The 27,288-nt window shown below is 35.0% G+C and overlaps 1 protein-coding gene and 1 long non-coding RNA gene across 2 annotated transcripts in view; one reads left to right on the top strand and one right to left on the bottom strand.

Moving 5' to 3' along the window:
- The window catches only part of LOC115878112 (glypican-6), a 372,496-nt gene that overhangs the window by 77,478 nt on the left and 267,730 nt on the right, over positions 1 to 27,288 (bottom strand). The gene's annotated exons all lie outside the window — the stretch shown is intronic.
- Positions 1,764 to 2,091, top strand: LOC115878113. The gene is made up of 2 exons (XR_004049465.1): positions 1,764 to 1,939; positions 2,007 to 2,091. It is a non-coding gene; the product is annotated as an uncharacterized LOC115878113 (long non-coding RNA).

The following is a 27,288-nucleotide window of genomic DNA, read 5'->3' as shown; positions in this document are numbered from 1 at the left end:
TTATTAAAAATATATTCCGGTTTATTCTAAAATTATCTTCAGAATCTAAAATAACATACAAGAATTTTAAAATGATATTACATTATGAAACAATATTTTTTAATATACCGGGTCGTCTCAAAAGTGGCTCACCCCTTAACTTTTTATTTTTCAGATAAAAAACAGATTTGTATGTTAGTAGGTATATGACATAAATTAGGATTTATTGGACGTATTCAATTGTTTTTGGTCTCTTCCTGTTTCACCGAAATGATTACATCTTTTGATTTTTAAAGGCACCCTCGGTATATTGCTACTTTATTCGATAAAAATGACACTCTGAATAGAATGACATATCATATGTCAACTTTTGACATTGTCGCTTAAAAACATATCCTATTTTAAATTTCAATCCAGTTTTTTCAATCCACTAAGTTTTAATCAAGGAGCCTTGGAAAAATAGTTTTGATCGTCTAATGGGTTTCCTGTGTCTTGTCTAGGCCGGTTAAAAGATGTACAAATCGTATTTTTAATCATACATATGTCATCAAGGAGCCTTGGAAAAATAGTTTTGATCGTCTAATGGGTTTCGTGTCTTGTCTAGGCCGGTTAAAAGATGTACAAATCGTATTTTTAATCATACATATGTCAATTTTTTCAAATGGAACAAGGGTGACTCATTAGCATATTTGGAAAAAGCATTTTTTTATGAATATATTGATACCACACACTTGGTATTTCGAGTCAAATTGTCGTTATGAACCGCGTGTTACAATTACAATTAAACCATATGCAAAAATGTCAAATGTTGACATATGGTATGTCATTCTATTCAGAGTGTCATTTTCTATCGAATAAAGTAGAAATATACCGAGGGTGCCGTTTAAAAATTAAAAGTTATAGTCATTTCCGGTGAAACAGGAAGTAACCAAAAACAATTGAATGCGTCAATCAATCCTAATTTATTTCATATACTAACATACTAAATCTTGTTTTTTTATTGGAAAATATAAAAAAATTATGGGGATGAGCCAGTTTTGAGACGCACCCGGTATAATAAAGACAGTACCGAGTTAAATAAATGTAGTTTTTATTTTATCCACTTCCTATCACCTTCCTTGCTTCCTTAATGGAACAGATTTATGTTTTCTCTAATTTACATAATAAGACATCACTTAACCAGAAAAAAATTTACAACAATCATATTTTTTTTCTCTCCCTGTCGCCGATTCTATTATATCTGTGGAATAGATCCTGTTTTGATTAATATTAGGGGTTGTAAATGTTTGACTAAAATTAATAATTTATTACTAATTTCAAAAATTACCTAATTTCGATTATAAAATTTCTGCTATAACGTGTATTTTATTATTTTTATCCTTTTTGGACTCTAAATTGTTTTTTCTAAACTTTTATTTAAAAAACCTGTCCTAAATCTTAATAAAATATAAAAAAGTTTAAATACGATATATTTTTAATTTAATTATAGCTTCATTAAAATAAAAAATTACCCGGCTATGATACGGAGAGTTCAGGTGTACTTGAGAAACGAAAGACAGTGTTGTGTTTCTCGGCAGAGTCGTCAGGCAACGACCGTTACGACAGAGACAACCTATCTATCGCTCGTGTCGCACTCGTTATAACCTAAAACAATAACACAACAATAACAAGACAGTGTCTGACCGCATGTTCCAGCTATTTATGAATGAGATGCTCAGTCTATATTTTATTTTAAGTCTATGGTGGTATGCGATTAACTGGAAATTAAATTAAACATTTTTATATAACTGATAAATCCTGTGAGGAAGGGTGAAGGAAAAAGAGACAGAAGAAGCAGAAAAACAAACTAATTTTATTGGAAATTAAATCAAAATTGTAATTTTGACAGTTAATGTTTGTTTTAGAACATTAGAACGTTATAGCACAAGCATCACGAAGGAGAAGCAGGAAACATACAAAGGTAAATATATTTTAAAAACCATAATATGTTTTTGCAGTGACTTTCTAACATAATTAATTCTTTTCAGAATCATGGTCCGTCATATACACAGCAAAATCTAAATAGTTATATATGTTTAGAGCTTTCAAAATTAAAGATATATGATGTCATGAGAGTGTGTATTATTGGTTGCCTATGGTATAATTAAATAAATAAGAGCAGAGAATTCTAATAATGGCAATAATCCCTAGAGTCAATTTAGAGGTTAACTATTCTCTGGGTTAACTAAAAAAAAATAAATGTTCTGGAGTCAAAGAGTATTTTATTTATAAAATTACCCAGAACATCCCAATTAAATAATTTTGTATTTTAATTTAGAGACTCTAAGGAACGTTTTTAGGCTATTTTGAGTTTACTGAAGAAGTTTAAGGTACTAGAAAAAAACATTTTCCCCCAACTCAACCTTTTTACCACCCCTTAAATGATATTGCAATTCAATTTTAAGACCTTAATAAGGAAATTTTTTCAAAATATTTCGAATTTATTCATGAACTTTAAGTCGGTCAAAATAAAGCATGGAAGTTGGTATTATATGATATGGTTTATTACAAAATATAAATGTATGATAAAATAAAATAAATCAAACTGTAGTCCCTCTGGTATTCTAGTGACTGCGAACTGCGGGTGGCTGGTGAAAAAGTGCTACTGAAGGTGAGCGTAGGTATACCTACACCTACCTATAAACAAAAAAATGTATGAGTAATGAATTTACAACACCGTCAAATTAAAGATTGGGTAAAATACATTACATATTATTATTTAAAACAATATCTACCCAAAGTGAATATAATTTAAAATGTTAATAATCTTATTTTAATTATTAAGTCTAGGAAAGAAATGTGTCTTTTCCATTTTAAAAAAGGTACATACCAAGTACATACCTTTTTGTTCTATTGTAACTATGGTAACTAACTAGACACCATTTTGCCACCGTTGCTGCTCGAACTACTAGAAATCACCTTCTTGGCAATAATCTGTAAAAATATATAGATAAAAATTTACGTTACACATTATTCATTACGAATTAAAATTATAATTCATTTTAAATTATTTGGGAGCCAACTACTGTCAAAACTATAACACCGAGACAGAGACCGAGGTACTTATTTTTACTTACCGCTAATATATTCCACTATTATTATTTTCACATCTATATCTTCATATAATTGTGGATCCAATCGGAGTTGGATTATCCAGCTGCCAGTACTTGTCCTCCACTTTGAGAGGATCTGAAAGTATTTTATTACAAATTAATTAATTACCTTGGACTTAAATACATGCTAATCAAGTTATAAGTAAACCGAAACATTATGGATACTGAATATTTTGTTTTTTTTAATACATAACTACAAAAGATAAGCACAAATGAAATTTCCTACCTTCTGGCTTCCTTTTTAAATAATCCTTCCATTTTCAATTCACAATAATTCATTCCGTTCAGTAACGAACAATAATTCACTCTGTCTGATATACTTACGAAAATATGAGAATACTGGCAACAGTGTTTTTTACTTTCCGAAGACGTTCGGGCGCAATCGTAATATTAGGAAAAAGTAGAATTAGGAAATTCTTGGCGCTCCCGACAAAATACGCGCGAAAATCAGCCGCCGAATATAACCGACTCTAAGAAACCGCTTCCATTTAAAAATGCAGTCTAAAATCCAGCGGACGTCCGTCGCGGTCGGTGTCGGCCGGCCGACACTCCTAGGAAACCCCAGCTTAAGAAGAATACTCCCGGGGTACCTCTGCCTGTCGTAAAAGGCGACTAGAAGAGGCGCCCATGTTTCTCTCCGTGTGGGTGAGACAGTGGCTTGGTGAAGTCTGCAGCTGGTGATTGAGCCGAGGGTCTCCTACGGGATTCAAGAAGCAACACGTTCGCTACCGCTCAGATCCAAGCGAACTGCGGTTTAGGGCTTAGCACTCCCTAATCTAGGGGAAACACCTGAGTTGGTTTTCCAACCAGGAGATCGTGTAGGTGAGGCTACCTTTGAAGGTCTACGGAACTTCCGGCGACTGTCTGCTGCGGTCTAGTGGACAACTCAAAGGGGGGAAAGGACGGCTGAATAGGTAGAGTCTCCTATGGAGCACAGGGAAGCGGGAGGCGTAATGCTGGCTGTTGCCTCGGCTGTGGTTCGAGAACGTGACCCTGTGCCTGAATAGGGGCAAATACCCAAAAAGTAATATGGATGGTAATAAAAGACTAAAGGGGAAAGGGAAATGAAGCAATAAATCCGTTTAATAGGAGTTTAAAGATAGTTAGGTCACCTCCTTCTACGCCAACTACACCAATAACTCCTCTAGGATTTAATGCGTTATGGACAGATCCAGAAACAAGTACGACCGATCAGACATCTCATCTATCTGAACATGAAAAAGTAAGGAAGCAAGAAAATGAGGAGCTGCTTAAATGCAAGAAAGTTATCACGGTAATGAAGGCAGCAGTGGAACGACAGAAAAATATCTCTCAAGATGTGAAAAAGGGCGTTGGTTACCTAGAGCAGTCATTAAATATTATCTTCAGTCTCCGAGAATCTTTAAAGATCCTTGAAACTGAGCAGATGAACCTAAAAACACAAATATCTTCTGACCAAAGCAACACCCTCCAAATGACAAACGCTGAAGTCAGACCGATGCTGACGGAAAATCGAAACGAAGCGGAAGGAAGAGAAAGAAGACCTGACGAAGTTTGGCATACGGTTCAAAATAAAAAAGAGGAAAAGAAAGCTAAGAAACGCGAAAATATAGGCCAAACCAACCCACCTACATCACAGCAGAGCACCCATGGACAAAAAAAAAATAAATATGTTACTCGGACACGAAGGACGGCCATCACAATTAAGCCGACAGAAAACCGAACCTATGCTCAAATATTGAAAGACATCAAATCAAAAGTAGTCCCTGAAGACTTAGAAGCCGAAATTAAGTCTGTTCGACAAACAAAGCAGGGAAATGTTTTACTTGAGCTGGGAAATAAAACCAAATATCCGGAAAAACACAAACGCCCTAATCACAGCCCTGGGCGACACTGGTACAGTAAAGAGACTTGCCCCTAAGACGACTCTTGAAATCAAGGATTTAGATTGCCTCACAGAGAAAATCGATGTTGAAGAAGCCTTAAATCGAGATCTGGGAGATGTTGAAGATGCAAAAATAAACCTCACAACTGTAAACGGCAGAGGGTAAAGAATCGCTATTGTCGAAGTAGCAGAGATAGCAGCAGATAAACTTCTTAGACAAGGAAGAATCAAGATAGGGTGGATTTATAGCAGTGCGACTGAGAGCAACCGTCCAACGCTGCTACAGATGCCTTGGCTATGGTCACATAGCTAGAACCTGCACAGGACAAGACAGATCAAAGTCTTGTTACAGATGCGGCACAGAAGGACACCACGCCAAGGACTGTTCTGGAACCGAGCATTGCGTCCTATGCAAAGAAGCAGGCATGGAACAAAGAGAGCTGTGTCATTTACCCGGATCTGGCCGTTGCAAAGTTTTTAGAGAAGTACTGGAGCAAGCCAAATCGTTGGCAAAATGATCCGGATACTTCAAGCTAACCTCCATCGGAGCAAAACGGCAAACGACCTCATCTACCAGCTTGCGTATGAAAAAGACGTCGACCTGCTTCTCAGTAGTGAACAATATATTGACAGAGATTTTATATTGACAGAGATTTTATTTTATTGACCTGTCACGCTGATGATCTTGGCACAGCTGCAATCTGGATTTTGGAATAAAATAAACTACAAATAAGAGAACATGGCAGTGGACGTGGTTTTGTGTGGATTAGAAGCGCTAACACTACCTATTTTAGCTGTTATTTTACGCCCAATGAACCTATCCTGGACTTTCGCCAAAAACTCGATCATCTCGAAGATGCAATACAGAACATGACAACAAACAAAACACTAGAAAAATATATAATGGAAATGGTGGCGAGAACGGGACTTTTGGTTTTAAACATCGGTAACACTCCAACTTTTCGACGACCAGGGCAACAGGGAACAATCCCTGATGTCACATTTGCTTCGGAGCGCTTATCAACTCAAATAGAAAACTGGCAAGTTATTGAAGATTGTACAGGAAGTGATCACCAGTATATTACTTTCGAAATCCAGGACAGACAGCCACAACAAAATAGTTTTTTGGATAAGCCACTAAAGTGGAATGTCGGGAAAATTAACGAAGACAAGTTCTCAAATGCTTTGGCGAAGAGAGCTCAGAAAATAGAGAGGCCTAAAACATGTGATAAAGAAAAAACAGAAGCAATGGTCGAAGATATTATACGCCTTCTAATATCAGCATGCGAGGCCGCGATGCCTCGAAAACGCCCTCGTCACGATAAGAGACCAGTTTACTGGTGGACCACCGAAATTTCAAATATCCGGAAAGAATGTTTAAGACTACGCCGAATCCTACAGAGATCCAGAAACCAGGAAGAAGCAAACAGGAAATCCGAGGAATACAAGTCAAAAAAGAAGGAACTCAGGAGTGCAATTAACACGAGCAAAAAAGGATGCTGAAAAACATTAATACAGGATATAGACTCAAACCCTTGGGGTTCGGGCTACAAATTAGTAACACAGAAGCTTGGTGCACTAAAATCAGGAACGTGATGGACGCGAACACAATGAAAAATATTGTAGACGCTTTATTTCCCACGCACATTGTGCGCTCTGATGTCGCCATAGAGCTGGTAGAGGATATTCCTGCTTTCTCATTAGAGGAACTACAAAAAGCCATCGGGAGTTTAAAAAATAAAAAGGCTCCTGGCCCAGACGGCATGTAGGCGGAAGTTCTTAAGATAGCACTTCAATCAAACCCTAATCTGTTGCTGACAATGTATAATGCTTGCCTGTCGACAGGAGTTTTTAGCAAGCATTGGAAAGTTGCACGCCTTGTCTTGATCAGGAGATCCAACAGAGCCGTCCTCATACCGACCATTGTGCATGCTTGACGCAGCGGGGAAAGCCTTGGAGAAATTACTGAAGCCACGATTGCTTAGCGCAATAGGAGATGCTGGGGGATTATCTCCTAAACAATATGGTTTTCCGTCTAGAAGATCTACAACTGATGCTGTCATGGAGGTCGTCGAAGCTGTTCGAAGAGCGGAAAACCGCAACCGCCATTCACGCCGCATTGTCCTACTCGTGACCCTTGACGATAAGAATGCATTCAATTCAGCAAACTGGAACGATGTGCTTACAGCCTTAGAAAAATCTTTTCACATACCGAAATATCTTCTACGAATGATAGACGACTACCTAAGAAATCGCGTTTTCATTTACGAAACTAAAGAAGGGTACAAGGAAGACGATAACATCGGGGGCTGCACAAGGATCTATCCTTGGTCCGGATCTATGGAATGCGTCTTACGATGGCCTATTGAGAACAAATATGCTCGAGGAAACAGTATTGGTCGGATACGCCGATGACGTCGCCGCCCTTATCGCAGCTAGAGATATGGAGATGGCCCAAATCAAATTAAGGAGTGTGATGCTAACTATTAATAACTGGATGACGAACCATGGACTATCACTGGCTCTTATGAAAACAGGAATTGTGGTTTGGTCACAAAAAGCAGAATAAACACAATGCTCCCATTCCACATAGGGGGAGAGATAGTTACATCAAAACCAGCAGTAAAATATCTTGGCATCACCATAGACAATAAAATGACCTTCTGGGAACAAATAAAAATGACCGCAGGCAAGGCCGCTAAAGGTGTCACAGCACTGAGTAGACTTATGGCCAACACGAGTGGACCCAAGTCAAGTAAACGGCGATTATTGATGTCGACTGTTCAATCGGTTCTTCTATATGGCGCTGAGATTTGAGCAGTAGCTCTATCGAAGGAAAAATATAGAAAACGTTTGGCCAAGTGCAGAGACCAGCACTGCGAACCTGCAGTGCTGGTTATCGCAGGGATAGCACCTATAGCTCTACTTGCCAGAGAACGGTATGCCATATTCCAAAGAAAAATCGAATTGAACCAAAAAGAAGTTAAAAAGGAGGAAATCAACAGGACTTATGAAGCATGGCAGAGATTGTGGGAACAGGAGAGTAGGGGTCGCTGGACTGCGCGACTTATTAAATCGGTGAAAACCTGGACACAAAGGGAACACGGCGAAATAAATTATTACTTGACCCAGTTTCTTAGCGGCCACGGCTATTTTTTAGCGTATCTTGAAAAAATGAGAAAGGTAACATCACCAGTATGCCTTTACTGCGAAGGTTATGACGACGCAGAACATACCTTTTTTATATGCGAGAGGTGGAGCGTATACAGAAGGAATATCGAAGAAGAAATTGAAGGACAACTATCCCCTCATAACATCGTCCAAAAAATGCATCAAAGCTCTGAAAACTGGAACCGCATATCAAGGTATGTGGAAAAGATACTGAGGGAAAAGAAAAGCGACCTGGATAACCGCTGATACCATAAACAGAAGCGAGCCCGAGGGCGATAAAAAACGGACTAGTCTCGAAGTAATGTGCTAAACGGTCCCGAACTAGAGTCCAAGACGTAAAAGGAGGTGTTTTAGTCGGTATTTATTAAGAGCCCGACACTTCGTGCGTAAATTGCATTTCACCTCCTTACAAAAAAAACATTGTCATTTGGATGTCATTATGGCTTTCATAATAGCACTAGTGCTATTTTGAATTCATAATAACACGCAAATTTTAAAATAAGAAACAAGCAAAAAAAGCTACCTAAATACGTTTATCTATTGTAAACATTAATTATAATATCATTACAATCGGTTAAATTAATTCCAGACGATGACAGGTGAGTTGAATTTTTAGAAAGTAAATTTATTTCCTTAGTGCTTGAACTTGTTGAAGACCCATCATTGCCAGAAATGTTACCCAAAATATTACATGACACTTTTTTCTTATTTTCTTTGGAATTTTCTATATAGCTCTCTGTCACTGTGGTAGAGCGCCAACCACCATGTCTTTTAACAGTTAATAAATCCACTCCTGAATCTGCAAGCAACAACGCCGACGATCTACGGAAACAATGTCCAGTGTATTGTTGTGGATTTGGAAGACTTAGGAACAATGCTATTTTATACGGCATTTTCCCTAAAGTATTAATGCCAACGGGTTGCTTAATACATTTTCAATTTCTGTACCCGACAAAAAATCGAGTATCCTCTGTGTTGCTTGGCCGCATAGCTATATATCTTCGAACTATGAATGCATTGTCCTTCATCTTTAACATTTTGCAGTTGTAGATTTGTTAACTTGATACGCCGGCGCGGCAGGCTCCTGCAAGTCCCACTATCAATAAAACTTTTGTCAGGAAATAAGTTTTATCATCGGCTTCCAACAAAAAACGAGTTATGTCTCCTTTTCTTAAAATTCTCGATTTTTTTGACCGAAATCCTTCCGATTTTCTTTTTAGAAATGCAATTAAATGGACCTACTTACTAATATCTGTATGTTTCTTCACTGATAGATAGATAGATAGATAGATAGATATTTCTTTATTTATTTCCAATGTTTACAATAAAAACACATAAAATAGCCCAAACAGGCATGGAAACATTGTCAAATAAGAATATTTCACACCAAAATAATATAATTACAGTTAAGATAATACTACAATTAAACTAAGATCCTAACTAAGTAAAATAAGCAAATACATAGAAGAAATAAAAAACGATAGAATTAATATATACAAACAACAAATATTACACATTAGATTATCAGACTTATAAACACAGCTTTATCGGATCTGTAAAATTCTTCTAATGAATAAAAGGCTTTCTTTGCTAGAAAGATTTTTAATGTGGCTTTTAACTTGTTTCTTGCCAAACCTCGAACACATTCGGGAAGGAAATTGTACATTTTTATTAATGAGAAATCAACATTTTTTTGTAGGTAGCTAAAATTATATTTATCTCCGACTAAATAGGACTTATTTCGCGTAGGGTAATTGTGAGTTAGTTTCAAATTTTTGAAAAATTGCCAGTTATCATAAACAAACATTATACACTCTACAACATATATACTTGTTATTGTTAGTATTTTTTGTTCAATAAAATAATTTTTACAGCTCTCCGTGGGTTTCATTCTAAATATTGAACGTATGCATTTCTTTTGCAAAAGCAAAATTCTCCCGATATCGCTCGAGTTTCCCCAAAATATTATGCCATACTTTATCCTTGAGTAGATAAATGCATAGTACGCTGAAAGTGCAGCATCTACCCCAACAGCGTCTGATATTATCCTCAGCGCAAAAGAAAATTGTGCAATTTTAACCGCCACGGTTTCAATATGTCCTCTCCAGTCCAGTCGTTCATCAATTCCCACTCCCAGAAACCTTATACTTTTAACTGAATTAATTTTAATATTATTATACATTAGCTCAAAATTTGAAAACTTCCGATTACCAAAAAGAAGGCATTGTGTCTTTGAAATATTTAATGTCAAGCCATTATTATTGAAATAATTCACCAGAGTGTCGACAGCAGATGTCACTATTTCTGTTAGTGGATTTATTAAATCATCGCTAAATAGCAGAGTGGTATCATCTGCATATAAGATTGTCTTTTCGCCAGTGACATTCGGAATATCGTTTGTATACAAAATATATAGCAGTGGATCCAGCACTGAACCTTGAGGGACTCCTTTTTTTAGCACTATTTTATTTGAGATAACTCTTTTGCCATAATCATCATATTCTACGATTTGCTGAGTTCTATTGCTTAGATATGATTCGAATAATTTTAATGCAGTTCCCCTAATTCCAAATCGCTCCAATTTCATTAATAAAAATTTGTGATCGACACTATCGAATACCTTAGAAAGGTCTAAACACATTATTAAAGTTTGTTTTCCATTATTTAAGGACTCTATTACAAAAGATAATGCTTGGTATAAAGCTCGTATTGTTGATCTTCCTTTCATGAAACCGTTCTGTTTATCCGATATAATTTCGTATTTCTCAACAAAATCTATCAAACGTTTATGTAAGACCTGCTCAAAAATTTTACTGATGTTTGGTAATAAAGATATATATAATATAAATAATATAAATAATATATATATAACTGAACGTAGCATGGAATAATATACCCAAAGTGGTGAAGCCTTCCTATGTTTTGAAAGATGTTCAAAATAGGCCAGGAGAACCTTTTCGTTACTATACTATTCTTGATTCCTTTCCCTTTACACCAATCTTCAAGTTTTACATAGGCTTGCTCGTACGTTTGTCTTGATTTTTCGGGAAGCAGGGAATCGACAACGTTTTGCGCAATGCCTTCAATATCCGAAGGGACACTTTCAGAATCAGAATCACCCATATTAATATTATTTTTTGCTTTTTGCTAAAACTGAACGTTTAACACAAAATTGAACATCAATAATTGAGTTGTCAAAGTCAAAATGGAAACAATCAACAAGCACGATTACCACGGCGTCGGCTAATATGGGCACCTGATAATTTTGAATTTTAATTTTCATGAGGATTCTTTTAAATCAAATCAACTCTTTTGGATCGTCCCTCGTGTCGCGTCGTAGATTAAAATTTGAGTGATACACGTTCGATACGAACTTTTTAATGAAACTTGTGTAACTAAGCCAGTAAATAAGCTTAAAAATAAGCCTTAACCTTACACGCGTTTCATTATGATGTTCGTATCGAACTTGTATCATTAATAACTACAAAAACACAAAATGTAAAAAAATGCCAATTCTCGCAAAGCAGTTCTCCCTCTATAAAAAGTTGTGAGATGCCCTGTAAAATCAAGTAAGTTATTTTTATTAATCAATTAGTTAACATACAAAATTTGATACAGTTTTCACCTTCTCGATATCATAAGATAACTGAGATACAAGGGGAGTGGAAAAATGCAACAATTTCAAATTCGCCCTGTATGTTTCGAATGTTAATTAATTGAAATAGTTCATAATAACATAACAAAAGCCGCCAACTGTCATCACCTGTCATTTTAACGCTTACTGACTGCGATTGTCTACGAATACAACTACATACTAATTGTAGGTAGATGTTTCGAATTAGTAATTATGAATCTATTAAAGTGTGTTGTTTGCATGTGCCTGCCTGGCATTCACGTCTATTAATTAAAATAAAGCTCGTCATTGATGTTTCCTTTTCTCTTTGTCTAACAAAATCCAACTAAATCCTCTTCAAACAATTGCTAATAATTGTATATAAAAGAATAAGTTCATTAATTAAATAAGTCACGACAATAAAGTTATCTATCCCTAGATCAAGATGTTTGAACCAAATGTGATATTAATGATTTCATCTCGAATTTTAGAAATAGTTATTTACAGTACAAGTGTGTTTATGAACATGATTACAACAACGAGTGTGAACGATTAGAACGACGAGGTCGTAAAACGAGTCGTTCTAATCACACGAATGTTGTAATCATGTTTAAACGCACGTGTCATGTACAACGTTTTATCTACAACCGAAAAATAAGAAAATGCTGTTTTAATTTTCGTTTATTAGTCGCCCACCTTTAACACCTTTAACTATGACATTTGTCACATTGGCAGATCTACTAATGGTTAAGAGTCATGGAGGTTGGAGAAGTAGTTCCGTCGCAGAGGGATATATAGATACATTAAAAGAAAACAAGAAAATTGTTGCGCAGCACATTTTGGGATCAAGAATGGCTGAGGAAGCATGCCAGCCCGAGTGCGAGCCAAACCGATCAACAGCCCAATCTATTTCAGTTAGACCTTCACTATTATCATCGTCATCATCATCGGCAGCAGGAATTGTTTTGAAGAAGTGTAAAAAATGTGTTATTAATATTAATAATAATTAGTAGTAGGAATTTTTATCAAAAATTAATATATTTAGATGTTCGTAGTTGTTTTTCAATATTATAAAAACTAGTTGTGTTATAGATTCATAACACCACTAGTTGTATTTGTGTTATGAATCTCATAAAGTAATTGAAATACTAAAAAAATATAGTAAACACCACGAATGTTTGGGAGTGATTCATCGCTTGATGAAGTTAGAATCGACACGCGCGCTATCATTTTTATATTAAAAACGTAAATTTTTACCGCAGACGTAGGTTGTTAAGGGTCCGGTCTAATCATCTGCCTGCGCTCCTCCTACTTATTCTAAAATGTTAGCGTGATTGATAAAGACGATACTGTATCGCGTTTCTTTGATTGATTCGTTTTTGTGCGTCAGTCCATTGTGTGCTTGCAGTGCGACCAATGGGGCATTCCAGTTTATATTTATAACCAAATATATGTTTTGACAAGACTTTGACAGTTAAAACAACAAATTACAACAGATTATATATTGATTATTATATGACTTGAATTAAGTTTTATGTGACCTTGAACAGATTAGTTCGCATGGTAGCGGCCGATGTATCACTCCCAAACATTCGTGGCGTTTACTATAGTGATGTAAAAACGTTATAACAATAAAAATGTAACCGGTTGTAGATAAAACAATAAACTCTATATTTCATAGGTTTGTTGATGAGGGCCAAAAGCAAAGGCATGTTTTTAATGATAAAGCTTTATAGGAAGTGTTTATAACCTTTACAGTTATTTTTAGATTTGTCATAAGTTTTTAAACAAGTTGATTTTTTTTATTTAAATCCATGATTAAAATAAAAAAATCACCAGTTAAATCTTTGCACCCTGCTACTAACTGTACCCAGAAACACTTAGGTACATTATTTATTTACAAAAGTACATGTTTCCCATTAATTACTCGTACTTGTGATTGTCTAACTTGAAATTAAAAATTCCCTTTTGCAAAAACATCCTAGGATCATCACCTGTGAACTATTTAAAATACTTATCAAAAATATACACACAGATAATTCTTACGCATAAAAATGTAGATATAAATTTTGTTCAACTACGCTGTATAAAGTGGTTGGAAACTATGTAGACGAAACGAACAAGCGTCTCCTTCTCTCTTAACATAATGATCTATCTAAAATCGGGAGCTTAGCACGAGGTGACATTTTTCCTGTTTGTGATTTTTGCCGACGTTTAGGCACAGGTAGAAATCCCTTGTTCTCGGTTTCTGGGCTGTTTTACGACCACTTTCGGGTCAAAACGTTTACAAAATAAATCGATAATTGTTATTCAATGAGTTTACAACTTTTTCCTGGCGCCTCAGGTTCTATTGTTGGGAACAATGCTGTCTAGATTTTAAGAATTTCGATTTTTAAAGGACAGAAAATGAATTAACACTTTGAAAACTTTCTTTTTAAACAACTTAATTAAATAAAATATTTAAGATTAGTCCTCTAATTAGCGGATTTCAGGAAATATAATTTATTTAAGAAAAGTTCCGGAGTTGTGTAGTTTGATTACGTCGAACCGCGGTTCTCGCCCATATCATTGTCAATGGCCTAACGACTTTGCGAGTACTCGAAATCAACTCTTGAACAGGAACTCACTCGAAACGGCGGCGGCGCGGCGTGAATGAGCATTGTGTATCAATAGATTTTAAACTCTTGCCATGGCACAACATCAACGATAGAGTTTCCAGACCTTCACCCGTCCATCCACTCACATCGCTTCACGTCGCTTAACTTCGGTGATCTATCAGGAACAGGTGTTTCAACGAGCTCGGCTGTTGCTGCCAGATACATACCCTAGAAGCAAACTAGAAAAGTCACAAAACATAGTTTTGAGAACAAAACATAGTTTTGAGAAAAACGAATTTAAAGTTCTTTTTTGAAGTTAGTTCCTAATTATTCGGTTATTTTTAAACCTATGATTACAATACATACTTGGTATATGAACAACTTATTTTGAACTTAAACGAAATGTAAAACGGTTTTTAAATGAATTACCAATACAGTTACAAATAACAAATGTAAAACTTCGAAAATAAGTTCGTCATAATAATGCTTTTATTTATTTATCTAGTAATGCTAAAACACTCTATTTTAAAGTCGATTAGAGAAAATAGTATGATTCATTGGCAAGTAATGTAAATATTTACGATCCGGTAAAATTGTGATGTAAGAGGAAGCTTAGCTTGCCTGGGGCAGGTCAGTAGTTGATAGGCCGGCCGGCTGTTGTGTTGTGTTTTGTCATAGAGCTGATATTTGGGGGCTGAAAGTCTTTTGACTATAAACGTTGCATGTATTGTAAGGCAACGGGTCGTTTGACCAGAAGAAAACCTTTTGTGGTGTGACGTCTTGCCTTCGAGGTTGGTCTTGGGAGTTTGAGGTCTCCCTTGTCTTGTCGACTGACACGATGCGGCGTTGGGGTAGTGAGCTACCCCAATTAGCTAATTCGATTGGGATGCGAATCTGTTTAGCAGCAGAATTGCGTCCGGGGGAAGCCCCTATACTATTTCAGGTGACACTAGCTAGTTGTTGAAGATTATTAACCAATAGATCCGAATAATATTTGAATTAGATGGAAGATATGAAATGTGATATATTGAATAGAATGTCAGTGATGTTAGTGGTTAGGGGGCGGAGTACCCCCGGGTGAGTCTTACTATTTAATTATCAATTTTATCCAGATCCGTAAATGTTTGTTTTGTTATTTTCATGTACAATGAGAGAGTGCTTGCCAATGACCAACTAAATGGATATTTGAGGTGAATTTGCATTGTGCCCGGTTTGAGTGACCCGGTTGAGTAAGCCCCAGAAATAAGCGATTTTACACAAATACCAACATTTTTTTGAGTGACTTAATATAATTTGTACAGGATGAGTCTTAAATAAGTGCAAATATTTTGAGGGCTGGGAGATTTCGATAAAAGGAATACATTTTCTCTTTACCGTTTTTCAAATAAGTCCAAAATAAAAAATAAATAAATTTGCGTCACTGTGGACCCGTAAACATAACATACTAAATTAACCCCTAACTGAATTTATTATTCTAGTTAAAAAAACATTTTAGATGAGTTCAACTACGGTAGCGAACATAGTTTTAATCACTCGTTTTTCGCATACTTTTAATCATATATACAGGGTGTCATTGAAATGGTGTAAAAAAATCGGGGGGTGATAGTAAGCCTAAAAATAGTGAAAAAAGTTCCTATAAGTATAGGGCGGAAAATGCATATTAAGGGAGTTAGGGGCACTGAAAGGGTGAATTTAAAAAACGGTTGTTTTGAAATTAGTAGGCTTAAAAAAGGAGATAAAATTTTGAAAAAAAATCCTCCGCCATAAATGTTGACCCTAAATCAAATTGTGATACTGAAAAATTATTTGGAAAAGCGGAAAAGGTAGATTTTGCAAGGGTAGGGGGTTTCGCGAATAACTTTTTTGAGGTTATTTTTTTTACAACGTGGGTTCATTTTTGGAAAACTACATACTTTTTCCTACAAAAAAGGTACTCTTGTGGCACACCGCCCAGAGTGATGGTTTTCGAGAAAATTGAAGGCAAAGAGTTTGCTCTGATGGGTTGCAAACTGGTTAATCAACATAAACTTATGAAAGTTATGGCGGTTCAAAAGTAACCAATTAGCTATCAAATAATTAATTGAAAAATCAAAATTTCATTATTTTTAAAACATCTAATTGCTTTGAAAAACGAAATAACCCACTAGATTTCTACTTCTGGGGCCACTTGAAAGCTTTGGTTTACTCAGTACCGATTAATACTGAAGAGCAACTACAGCAACGCGTTATTGACTGTTCCAATCAAATTCGGACAAACACCAAGGATATTCCACAGGATACGCAGATCTTGGAGAAGAAGAGCAGATGTCTGCATTGAAATGAATGGTGGTCACTTTGAACATTTACTATGAATGAATTAAGGAATGCATTATTTTAATAAGGAATTTTGGTAAATGATTTATTTCTTTTTTAAAGCAAAAAGGTGTTTTAAAAATCATGAAATTTTGACTTTCCAATTAATTATTTAATAACTACTTGGTTACTTTTGAACAGCCATAACTTTCATAAATTTCTGTTGATTAACCAGTTAGCAACCTATCAGGGCAAACTCTCTGCCTTCAATTTTCTCGAAAACCATCACTCTGGGCGGTGTGCTACAAGAGTACCTTTTTTGTAGGAAAAAGTATGTAGTTTTCAAAAAATGAACTCACGTTGTAAAAAAATAACCTCAAAAAAGTTATTCACGAAACAACCCCCCGCTCTTGCAAAAACTACCCTTTCCGCTTTTCCAAATAATTTTTCAGTATCACCATTTGATTTAGGGTAAAAATTTATGGCAGATGATTTTTTTTCAAAATTTTATCTCGTTTTTTAAGCCTACAATTTCAAAACAACCGTTTTTTAAATTCACCCTTTCAATGGCCCTAACTCCCTTAATATGCATTTTCCGCCGTATACTTATAGGAACTTTTTTTACTATTTTAGGAGTACTATCACCCCTCGATGTTTTTTACATTATTTCAATGACACTCTGTATAAGTATAATTTTAGAAGAGTTTCATAAAACATTTAATCACTAGTTGATTAAAAAAAGTATACCATTAATACTGCAAATTATATTTTATCCTCTCATAGTATATGTCTATTTAATTTTTTTATTATGTACCGAGCACTTTGTTTACTCACTTGTTTCGTCGAACTGCTTGAGTCCATTTTTACTATTGATCAAATCGGTGTGAGAAACTATGAAGCTATAAAATAGTTTCGGGGGAGAGTTGAATATCCGGGAAAGTTGAGTTATTGAATGTTATTGCACCTAACAACGCCTTAATTATGCTGTCCTTTATGCGTTACCATTTTTTCGGCAATTTTATTAACATTTGAAATTGTCACAACACAACACGACGCCTAGTTCGAATTCTTAGTGAAAACTTATTTTTAACTGCCCGAAACAGCGTTACATCTCACAAACATCGTACCTGAGTGTTTAATAGTCTGAATAACTGCACTAGCAAAAACTAAAATACTTAAATATTATGACAAAACCACGATTTCAATATTTTAACGCGATCAACATGAGGGCGGTGTGAACTATATAATGATAATTTCAGATTTTTTCCGTTGAGGCGCTGCGGTCGGAATTTGTTGAAATCCACTGAAATGCACCAAGCCTATAGTTTTTAAAAAACTTCATTAAAATCGCAATTATTTATAATAAACCTGCATTACATTAATAAATATGAGATAAAACGTGTTAGAGTACAAGAAAAAACATCGGCACCAGTTTTGACATTATCAATTTCTCAAAAATCGGACCACTTTAAGCTTCTCTGTCGTCTTAATCGACGATGTCGGTTTGCCAGAGAGACGTAATTCCCGATAAACATCTCTTAATTACTAATAAATTTTTAAATAATCACCGAACGCAAGAGAGAGAAATCTCGGGAACTTTAATTATCCTAATCTAATCATCGGTCTTATAAATTAGCCGCTCTTCAAAGTGAGCCGTCGTCGCCTCAAAAAAGAGAAGAAGAAGCAGCAGAAGAAGAAGAAGAGGAAGAGGATAAAGAAAAGAGAAACCGTTCGTTCGGTTTGTTTATTTATTTACTTTTTTTGAATACGAAATGGAATAATTTCGATGATGTATAAGCGTCGTAAATCGGACGTATTTAATTGGATCTGTCTCTGTAAGTGATCGTTATTGATCATTAAGATTGCGATGCATACGAGATATGCATTTATGCAGTTTATCGCGGAATTAACATATCTGGAGTAATTAAATACGCTCTAACTGTATGGTAAAAGGTATGAACTAGTTTAATAGCAAGTATTAAACTAACCACTAACCTCCAGTAAAAACTTATAATAATTCCTTTAATTTTGACCCTGTCCCTTTTCTTTGTTGTTAGTTTCGATTATTTTATTTTATTAAATAAGTAATTAATTTAGGGTTGTTAGAGAGTCCATTTCATTAGTCCGAAAAAGTAGCAAAATAAGCGTTTGGCATTAAACTTTTTTTTAAACTGGCTAGGTAGTTTTACACAAATGAAGAAGGAAATTAAAGATAAAGGATTATACTATATCCGTATTGTAGCACATTTTTTGACAACTTCTTTATTTTTAAGATTTTGATGGTCAAACATCAATAAAATATGCCTTATGTTGGGACTAAATTTTCTAGAAAATAAAGACATAATTTAAAATTCCGTTACAATACGGAAATAGATTGAAGTTTTGTGATTACATTGATATATAATTTATATGGTTTTGTAACAAATTGCTCGCTATTTTATGGCAAATGCTGAAGCTCTGCAAACCTCAATCAAGCCTTAATCAAAGCACGTGTGTTTGCAATTTTGGGTGTGGCTTAACACGACAGGATAGCCTTAGGCAGATTTCTGAAATATAATATATATTTCCTTCGGCCACACACTCGCTTTACCGGACCCCTGCGACCCGAACAGTACAGCGTAATAGACTCTTAATAGATAGGAACTATCGAAAACAAGGAATAGCCAAAAAAAAATGGAAAACACCAGAACACCTCATCACTGAGAGGATCGAGACGACAACCATTCGTGCCATAAATTTTGGTACAACTGTTATCGCAGAAGAAGAACTAACCTCCGTAAAACCGTCTCAGATACTGACTTTTGTCAAAGCCTTGAGACTGTATGATGAGTTATAACTCAAGAAAGGGGGGGGACACAATAGATCTATGAGGTCGCAGTGGTTAACTTCCCCCTTCCTAAAATAGTTAATGTATAAGATAAATTGTACGCATCTTTCGATAGAGTGGATTTCTGCCTGAAAGATGCTGGAGTAGATGCCCACAGGTTCGGAGTATTTAGTTTTGGGTCCAAATACTCCTATCCCTGTTCCTGCTTTGGTTTTGAAATCGTTAGTATACCACGTTATAGTATAGTTTTTACCTGCTGAGCAAACGTTTCTCTCTTCCAATTCTTTTAATAAAGTAAGAAAGACTATCAACAGCATAACGTTTACATAACTTTCTGGTAAATTCTTGACAACATTTAGGTGAGGTTTTATAAAATGTTTGCCTTATTGGTGGCAATATTTTATCAACTCAAATGATGAGAATATTATAAAAATACTTTTAGACCGTTTGAAGAGATTAGGTTATGAATCATTTCATTAATTACTTGAGAGACTGATGAAATTAAATTATTCTGTATAACAGTATCTCATTAAAATATAATTTAAATGTTGCGTGAGCGGCTATAAATAAAGTCTAGACAAACAATGAATTAAATTAAACTGCTTCAATTATACAGATACACATATTAGAAAAGAAAGTTTTAAGGTTGATTCTCACTATACCTTCCTTTTCCATTCCATATCCGTTCTGTATTTTTTATTGTATTGACGCTATACGTAAGATTCCGTTCCGTATCAGTTCCATACTTTTTATTGTACAAATTTATATCATTACGAAAGTTTTATTTCAAAAAATTGTATATTTTGAAAAAGGTAATAGATTCAATTCAGAGGTGAAAGAATACATAAATATCAGCAAAATTTTATCAAAGCTGATACATATTTAAGAACCTGACAACGCTGTTTCCGATATGCTTCAGACCACTTGCCAAAAATGTATGGAAGGAAAGGATATGGAGCGGAAGGGAAACGGAACGGATAGTGTGCATTGTCCTATTCACTTATATGATATAATATTTTAAGTAAGAGAGCTGATAGATAGATAGATAGATAATGCTTTATTTATTTCCTTATTGTATAATACAAAAAGAAACCCAAAAAAAGGGCATGGAAACAATGTCAGTAAAAAATTTTAAAAGAAAATAACTGCATATTTCAACAAAAAATGAACTATATGAACAAAAATAAATAGTAATATTAAAATTAAATATTTTATGAAAATAATACTAATAATGAATTAAATCTATGTATGTATAGACAGATAACAACACAAAATTATACTTACAATAAATAACAAATTTAGATCAAATGATACAAAACAAAAGTAAAAACATACGGGTGTGGTTGTTTTTACAACAATATACAATCGATGTTAAATATGACACAAGGCGCTCTTATCACTGTTTAGAAATTCCGCGAGGAATAAAAAGCTCCTCTGCACAAAAAGATGTTTAAGCATTTTTTAACTTTGTTTTTAGGCATAGACGAGGTAAAATTTTCCGGAAGGGAATTGAATATTTTATTAGAGAGTAATCTATATTTTTTTTGAAGATAGCTGAAATTATATCTATCCGAAACCAGCTGTAATCTGTGTCTAGTATCATATTCATGTTCGAGCCTACGGTGTCCAAATAAATTCCAGTTTTCCAGGACAAACACCACAGCCTCCAAAATATACATGGAAACAACTGTAAGAACGTTATGTTCAACAAAAATCTCCCTGCAGCTTTCTTGCTGACTCAATCCGAAGATACTACGTAAGCATTTTTTCTGTATTCGCAATATTCCTTCCACCCCCGTGGAGTTGCCCCAAAAAACAATACCATACTTAAATCTGGAATAGATAAAAGCATAGTAAGCTGACATAGCAGCATCGATTCCCACGGACCCCGATATTACTCTCAGCGCATTGCAGAACTGAGAAGTTTTAGATGCCAGTACTTCAATATGGTGAAGCCAATCCAAACGTCTATCGATCGTTAAACCAAGAAATGAAACGCTATTTACTGAACATATTTCCTGTTGCTCGTGCTGGAGGATAAAAGGAATTGAGTATCGGTTGCTAAATAACATACACTGTGTCTTGGATATATTGAGAGATAGTTCAATAGAGTGAAAATACTTCGACAAATCGGACACATCCAATGGGACTCTGGTTGAGAGTGAAAGGACATCACTTGCATTGAAAAGCACAGTCGTATCATCAGCATATAATACTGTTTGTTCCTGAATAATGTGGGGCACCTCATTTGTATACAGTATATAAAGAAGTGGACCCAATATTGAACCTTGCGGTACCCCTTTTCAATGATTACCTTGTTGGAAACTATTTTTCTGCCATTCAAATCAAAGTCAATAACCTGCTGTGTTCGCCCACACAAGTATGACTTCATCAGTTCTAAAGCCCTTCCTCGAATACCATACCCATCCAACCTATTCAGCAAAATATTGTGATCTACACTATCGAAAGCTCTGGAAAGGTCCAGGCACAATACAAGTGTCTGAGTCTTATTGTTAAGCGAGTCAATGAAAAAAGAGAGCGCTTGATACAAGCCCCGAATTGTCGACATTCCCTTCCTGAAACCATACTGCTGATCAGATAATACTGCATTCCTCACTAAGAAATTTGTTAGCCTAATATGTATAACATATTCAAAAACTTTACTAATACCAGTTAACAGAGATATGGGTCTATAGTTTTTCATTTCATCTTTTTCACCTGTTTTAAAAATAGGTCTAATATAAGCGTTTTTCAATTTAGTCGGAAAACTCCCGAAACAAAACATGCATTAATAATGTGCGCTAAAGGTTCTGATATTTTTGCCACTTTTTTTAAAGCTGATATGGGGATTTTGTCATTACCAACAGATTTTTTATTTTTTAAATTTTGAATAGTGTTAAAGACTTCCTGTTTGTCGGTAGGTATTAAGAAAAATGATTGTGATAGTTTATTGTTACGTGGCAGATTTTCAACATTATGAGCATCAATATCGGGACACAAATTGTCAAAATATTTGTTAAACGAACGTACAGTTGCATAAGGGCTGTCATATTTGCCCGAAAAACTGATATGGAAGGTATAGTGAGAATCAACCTTTATACCTATAGAATATTTTTTTAGTAATCACCTGCAATCACGGATATAATGATTTGCGTTTTTACCTCTAAAGATTTATTTTCATTTAAACCACTGATTTTAATGGAGTGATTATTTACTCCACTAAAATAGCCGATTTAAACTAAGGGAAAAAGTAAATCCTGTTTTAAAGACCGCCTTGCATATTGATGTTTTTCGTTCAATCCAATAAGAGAATAGTATGACTTTAATCTTACTGCTTTTCGGAAGACATCCCCCTGGATCTAGTTACCTCTATTAGCTATCCAATTACCTAGGTCACCTGTGGTAAATGATGAACTCGAAGGAAGACTAGTTGGCATTCTCTCTTCTGGTACTACTACTACTACTACTACTACTACTACTACTAAGATAGTGCTCTGATTTGTCAGTGGCTGTAAGCCGCCTGAAGCTAGAAGATTTTTGTCATTATATTTTTTTGAAATTGGCAAATATATCTACCTGGAGCTTACAATTTCTCCTAAGTGTTCATAGACTAACTTCTTAGAGGAAGAAAATAAGCGTTTGCTCTTTTTTGATGTTCCACGCTATATTTTTGCATTTTTTAAGGATATTTGTTATTATTATGTTACTTATTTTGATTTTATGCTTTTCATCATTTCCAATTATGGTGTAGCCTCCCACACATATTTAGATAGTCTCTTTTTAATTGGGCCTATTGTTGTCTATTGTTGACTATGCTAATTTTCTAATCTCATGGTCCCATCTCATGTTCGGTCTTCTTCTAGGTCTTTTAATTCCTCGTGGGTGCCATACTGTAATTTGTTATGGTCCATCTGTAGTCCGCCCTTCTTGCCAGGTGTCCTGGCCATTGCCACTTGAGGAATTTGACTCTGTGGATTACCTGGGTCTTTTCTCGTATCCACTCTATTCTTTTACGGCCCCTCTTTGTTATTCCCAGCATATTTCGTTCCATTGAGCGTTGTGCGACTTGAAGTTTCCTTTAATGTCCGTTTAAAGGTTGATTCTCACTATACCTTCCGTTCCCATTCCATATCCGTTCCCTATTTTTTTATTGTATTGACGCTTTACGTAAGCTTCCGTTCCTTATCAGTTCTATACTTTTTATTATTGTACACATTTATATCATTACGTAAATTTTATTTTAAAAATTTATAACTTTTGAAAACGGTAATAGAGAGAGGTATTGATTTATAGAGCGCGTCAACAGCGGGGGGTTTTTAGCGCTTAGAAAAAGGTAATAGATTTAATTAAGAGGCGAAAGAATAAATAAATATCAGCAAAGTGTTAACAGAGCTGGTACAAATGTAAGAACACCGTTGTTAGTGTTTCCGATACGGTACAGTCCGTCCGCCAAAAAAATAGGAAAGGATATGGAACGGATTGGAAACGGAACGGATAGTGTGCATTGTCGTATTCATTTACATGATATAATATTTTATGTAAACGGAAAGGAAACGGAAGGTGGCTGATACGGAAGGTATAGTGAGAATCAACCTTTAAGTGTCCAGGTTTCCCACGCATCCCAATAAACACACAAACGTAACAAAAAACGTTTTAAAAAATAGTGACACCATTCAAAAAATTAGTTGACATAATACGTACATTCGACTTAAAAATGTCGCACGTTCCAACGTTCTGCATAACCAAATTGTAAACGTTTGATTGAAATAAAAATAAAACCAGATCTTAACGTTTTTGCTCAACGTTCTAGATAACCAAATTCTTAACGTTTTATTGTACTGCAAAAAAAAATTAAACGTTTTTGCGATGCCAATTTTAAACGTTACAGTAACGATAATATTTCCTAATTTATCACTTTTATGTTGACATTTATGTCAACCTATCTACTAATCTACTATATGGCCGCACTACTTTTTTACTTACGACTCATCATTGACAAAACATTTGATTGCTGTTTAATTTATACTCGTTTTGACTGAATGCCAATGACAATGATGACATTTTTGAAGGGTACTGCCGCCATCAGGTTCCTTTTTGGTTCTTTATTTCTTGCAATATTCCATGCAAACGTTTGTTTTTAGTTAAAATTAGTAATCAGTTTCGCTTCATAACCAAAAAGAACCTGACGCATGACGGCAGCACCCCCCCAAAAAAATCATTATCATTGGTATTCTCTCAAATGAATTCTTACAAACAAATAAACGTTCCGTCGATGGTGTGTTCCAAGTAAAAAAAAGTAGGGCCATGAAGCAGATAAGCGGGTGAGTTTGACACACGGGTATAAAGTACAAAATTAAGTAGTCCGGAATTGAACATTGAAATAAAGCCCTGCAGTTATGAACATAAAATATATTTCTGCCATGTAATAAAAAATAAACATTTTAATAATCGTATACTTAATATAAATACCTAGTATACAAGGTGTCTCAGGATCAGTTTTCCATAAACCTATGGTAGCATCATTGAATGAACAACAACTATAGACTTACAACAACATAATAATCTTAAATTAACAAAACAGACGAAAAACTCAAGACACGTCTGCAATGTAAAATAAACACAAGTTATGCCTAAAGAAAAAAAAATACTGAAGATCCAATAAAACTATCAAATAGCGAACAGTGAAAATATTATTGACCTTCAAAGGTTTTCCCTCGCCCTCCGACCATGGCCCATTCGTTGGTCGGAAAATTCAGCTTTGCTGCTTCTAGAAAAATCAGAGAGATGGAAATTATAGTCATGGATTATTATTATACGCACCATACACAATGTCCATTGTGGTTGTTTTCTCGAATGCAACTTTGTTATACATCCTCTTCCAATTAAACTGAAGACCTAACTGGTTGGTGAACAGGTATTTCATTATGCGACATGTAACGCCCTCCAAGCCTGAACCACCCAATGCCGCTAGTCTTCTGATCTATATTTAGAACATAATATTATGTTAATGTTAAAATTGATTTTTGCTAGCATAAAACTAATGTAACAAATCCTACTTACCTATATATATCAGCCTACTCTCACTACCGGCCACTAAAAAAAAATAACACCATCGCATCGATCCTAACGACCCGAAAACAGATAAACAACTGCCGACCGGCCGTTTGCTCAAGCATCGATCATTGAAAAAGGTCATGAGCGTGGTTTCAATTACACGTTTAAGAGACATCCATATAAACGTTTTTAAAATATTTGGCGCGAAACGAATTACTTTTAATGAACAATGAAACGTTGATCCAATGTATAATTGAACGCAAAAACCCCAAAATGTATCTTGAATGGTAGTTGTACGCTAAATTAACGTTTTAGATTGCTGTTGCATCACTGATGTTTTTAACGTTATAGTAACGTGAAAAAGTGCATCTTTATGGTTTATCGTTTTGAAATAACGTTTCGCAAACGTTGCGTAATACTGTTGCTTATTCAACCATAAAATAATGGTTTATATTTTGACGTATAACCAATTCTCAACCAACGATATGTGAATTAAACGTCATAAAAACGTACTGGTGTTTATTGGGATAGGTCATGACTGGTAAGTACACATCAGTCGAACGCTTTTTTCTTTAGCTAAAGTGGCATTCTAGATTTGAATATGATTGATTTCTTCCATAAGTACTCCATGCTAACTTAATTCTTCTGTTAATTTCTAGTAGTAGAGATCCCGAGCTGTGTATTAGTTGTCCCAAGCATATACCCTGCTGGTCATCCAATTTATGTGGTCTGGATGTTAGTGCGTGTGACAGAGAAAAATATATTAATGACCGGTTGACAGACAGAGAGACAAAATCAAAAGGGGCATACAGTGTTGCCGGTTTTTACGTTTGTAGGAAAATGTGTGTAGAAAAAAAACACTTTCATGTATACTACTGAAATGATGATAATATATCTAAACTAAATATTTCAGAACTTTATTTTTATTTTTTTAGAAGTTTATTTTTATAAAAATAAAGTTCCAACCCTGGATGCAACATTTTTCGTAAGCGCCTACTTGTGCGGTCTGAAATTTTGAAGCAAAATCCGACAATACCGCATAGAAGAAATGTGTCGTCCCAATTTTTATGTCTTTTTAATAAATTTGATTTTCCATTAAGCTGCATATATCACTGTCTTACACGTTAAAATCCACACCGCACAATTTTGATGACCAAATCGGTATATATGTCGTAGTCTCATAGTGTATTTCGTCTTTTCATGAAGATCCTAGTCATTTAATGAAAAAAACTAACCTAATAACATAACTAAACTGTTAACCTAACCGACGCTTCATGAAGTGACCTAGGATTTTCATGAAAAGACGGAATACACTATGTGACTACGATATATATATTCTTCTACTATTTTCAGTGTTGTGTTATTTATCAGAATGTCGTTTCTGTCCACTAGTTCATTGTACATTACTTTAGTTTTTGCTAAATTTATTTTGAGACCCGCTTTATTGCTGGCTGTATTTAGTTCGTTAATTTATTGTGTAATTTTTAGGCTTTTATTATGAGTTGAATTAACTTAGGGTATTTCGATTTAAAAATGTCAGTTAGGGAGGGTTGCCAACCGTCCTCTATTTCAGAAAACAGTCCTCTTTTTGATCGTACTGTCCTATTTTCTCTCGCGTATCGAAAAATTCCTCTTTTTTACACACCAAATTCAAAATTGAAAAAATGATCGTCGACCGTAACAATGCTTAGTAAAATTGCTAATTCGGCAACAGCATTTCTTTTGCTGGCTCTACTCTT

This window comes from Sitophilus oryzae, unplaced genomic scaffold, assembly GCF_002938485.1.
Source record: "Sitophilus oryzae breed Bouriz unplaced genomic scaffold, Soryzae_2.0 scaffold_1500_pilon_pilon, whole genome shotgun sequence".
NCBI lineage: Eukaryota > Metazoa > Arthropoda > Insecta > Coleoptera > Curculionidae > Sitophilus > Sitophilus oryzae.
Note: the sequence above shows the minus strand (reverse complement) of the source record. Positions and strands in the feature narration are given on the sequence as shown.